This window comes from Mauremys mutica, chromosome 8 (assembly GCF_020497125.1).
Source record: "Mauremys mutica isolate MM-2020 ecotype Southern chromosome 8, ASM2049712v1, whole genome shotgun sequence".
Taxonomy (NCBI): domain Eukaryota; kingdom Metazoa; phylum Chordata; order Testudines; family Geoemydidae; genus Mauremys; species Mauremys mutica.
Window position 1 is genome coordinate 60,757,831 of NC_059079.1, and position 3,575 is coordinate 60,761,405.

Here is a 3,575-nt window from a genome sequence, read left to right on the forward strand (position 1 = left end):
CTGACCTCCTGCATAGCACAGGCAATAGAATTTCACCCAGTGATTCCTGCATCCTGCCCTATCACTTGCAGATGAACTGTAGCATCTCTTTTAGAGAGATATTCAGTCTTTCAGGGATTCAAGTGGCTGGGGCATGAATGCACTCAGACTTTGACATAGGTTACTTGACTTCTACAAACAAGATCTCCATTACCACACAGGTCTGACAGCGATAGGGCTTAAAGCTTTTTGCAATGCTGCCGTGAAATACAATCTGTACATGAGAGCCAATGGGAGGATTTAACACTACGGGAGATCATTGAGACAAATAGCTTGGGAAGTTTCAAAAGCTATGAATCAGGACAGTGTCTCTCAGCAGGGGCTCTCAGTATAAAGAGACAGAGCCGCTGCTCTCCATAAGGGGTCCCTCACCTTTGGAATTCACCTTCGTCCTCCCTTCCAAATCTATAGGCCAAATCTGAGTGTCAGGGCAAGCTGTGAGGCCCCTCTCTTGGGGAGGGAGGGATGATCAGGGTGTGACTTTCGTGGGGTATCATCCATTTCATATTTTGGGGGGTGGTCAATTGCTGGCTCAGGAAAGTGGCTGATATTTTTTTTTAATGTCAAAGACACCTAGGGCCCAAGATAGACGCTTTTTGCTTGTTATAAATCTAAAACCATCAGTCAATCTGCACTGGGACTCACTGGGGCAAAAATCGCAGCAGCTATGAATCATTCTGGAGCAGAAATAGAGCCAGAGGCACACCATTGGTCTGGAAGGAACACTCACACTAGCGCAGGATTGAAAAACTGGGTGCATTATGTGGGAGGAGAGAGCCTCTAGAATCAGCCACTGTCAGAGGCAGTGCACCACCAAGATGCACCATAGGTCCGTTCCAATGTGCCACTCCTGAAGTTCTGGTTACTATCCACAACCCAGTAGCTATTAAACTTCATTTAGAGAGTTCACTGATAACTGCATAGCTTCCTCAGCAGTAAAGACATCAGCATGATCCATTCCGCTTATGCCACAAGTATCTGGCACCTATTTTAAGAGTGGCATGAGTGCACGCTAGAATAATATACATTTATGGGCTCTGAGCTAGCATCACACCGTTCAGTCACAATCAATTCACACCCTCTGCAAACCAGCTGTAAGAAACTTTTATTCCAGGTGATCCACAGAGGCAAGCCACTGGTTTCTCCAACTGGAAGGCGGACCCACACTGCTTTTACAGTAATGGTTTCTTTCCTCTCCCTTGAGGCTGGTTCAAGTTATCATGTCCCTGAGTCAGCAGCTGAGACATGCACATGCCAGCTCACAGGGCACCGCACTCCCTCCAGCCAGAGACAGCAGCACCCACTATAATGTGCCCTTAGCTTTCCAGAAGCCTACGTGGATTGGGTCAGGCATGTGATGACCAGATTCAATGAATGAAGACTGAGTCCTCTGTCTCTCACCTAGATGTGTGGTTATCCTCCCTGGGATACATTATTCTACGGATTCTATCACTGTCTTCCTGTTCCTCTGCTGGTGCTCAGTTTTCGCCCTGTAGTCTATCAGCTATGAGCCCTGGTGATCATTGTTATTAAATGGCTGCTCTATGTCATTCATCTGCTTGGGCAGGCAGAAATTAAAGGTCTCAAGCCAGGTTCTCAAACACCAGCCTTCACATTAGGAACTGCAAACTCTGGATGTAAATAATTGCCAGTGCAATTCTGCACCAGCAATGACTTGCAGCCACAGTTCATGTCATCCTCAACCCCAACTGCACCCACAAACCAGGTACCTGCTGGATTTAAAGCTCTTAAACTGTGGGACAAAATTCCACCTGTGTTTATTTGTACCCACAATATTGCAAGTGCAAAAACACAGTCTTGATAAAGGCCAGACTGAAAAATATGGCCCCTGGCGTACTTTCCAGCCACCCTGGCCTTCTGACCAGCGTTCCTCCTCTCTCTCAAACTAGCACCACTCTCAAGACCCAGGGTCGGGTGGGAGCCATTTGTACCTGCTGCCAAATTTCCTAACGCACAGCCACTCTCATTGCTGGACAGTTTGAGCTCAGATGCATTGAGAGTAGGCAAAGGAGGCCTGAACCACCCAGGTCTCTCTGCCATGTGGTTTGAAATGCTTGCGTAATATCCCTGAGCCAGCTGATAAGGCTGACCACACACACGTCAGTCCCATTCTTCCCTATCAGCGATCTGATTCCTTCGCCCCCTACAGTGTTTGTTACCCAGCTTGTTCTGTTAATGATACAGTACCTTACTCAGGGAAGCAGCTACCAGATCTCTCTCCACATACACCTCTGCACCTCTACCCCAATGTAAAATCTTACTGCGTTGTAGGTGAAACCATGTTATATCGAACTTGCTTTGATCCACTGGAGTGCACAGCCCCACCCCCCGGAGCACTGCTTTACCGTGTTATATCGGGTCACGTTATATCGGGGTAGAGGTGTATCTTAGGGCTAGTCTACACTTACGAGCCGGGTCGACGTGGTGAGTTCGACTTCTCGGAGTTCGAACTATCGCATCTAATCTGGACGCGATAGTTCGAACTCCGGAAGCGATAGTTCGAACTCCGGTACTCAACCACTGCAAAAGGCGGTGGCGGAGTCGACCTTGGAGCCGCGGACTTCGATTCCGCGGCGTCTGGACGGGTGAGTAGTTCGAACTAGGGTACTTCTAATTCAGCTACGCTATTCACGTAGCTGAATTTGCGTACCCTAGTTCGACCCCGCTTCTTAGTGTGGACCAGCCCTTAGGGTGTGTATATATCTTTGTGAGGGGGTATCTGTATGTGTGTGCACTGGTGTCTCTCTCTGCCTGTAGCATATGTCTATGGATAGCATGTCTGTGTATGTGTGTTGTGTATGCTGTGTGTACTGTGCATGGATCTGTGTGTGGTAGTGTCTCTCTGCTTGTAGCATGTGTGTGTTTTGTATGCCTGTGTGTATAGCACATGGCTCTGTGTGCTATACACAGAGTGTATAGCTTGTGTGTGTGGCTCTGTGTACCTGTGGCTTGGGTGTCTCTCTTCCCGGTAGCATGCGTGCCTGTGGCTAGGATGTGCCTGTTGCCTTGCGAGATAGCACGTGCCTATGTGTTGTGGGGTGCGTCTGTGCGAGGCGGTGGGTTTTCTTACGTGGCTCTGTGTGGCTGGCCCCAGGTGTCTCTTCCTGCAGCATGTGCAGACAGGTCGCTTGTGGCCCAGGGCCTGTACAGCGTGTCCCTTGGCGTGGGCGTGTGGGCAGCGAATGTGGCCAGAGGACAGGTGTCCCCCAGTGGTTTGGGCCCCCTGGGTCAGAAGGGCTGGGGGAGCCTCACGCTGCCGCGCGGGGCAGAGGGAGCCAGCAAGAGCTGAGAATCATAGAATCTCAGGGTTGGAAGGGACCTCAGGAGATCATCTAGTCCAACCCCCTGCTCAAACCAGGACCAACCCCAACTAAATCAGAGCTGAGCGGGAAAGCTCAAACCGGCAGGGGCAGGGCGTGAGCCGGGCCACGGGGAGCCTGGGGGGCCGGCCTGAGCCGGCAGCAGCCTCAGGTACCGCGGGGAGGGCGGGCAGCGCAAGGGGCGGAGCGCTGGGA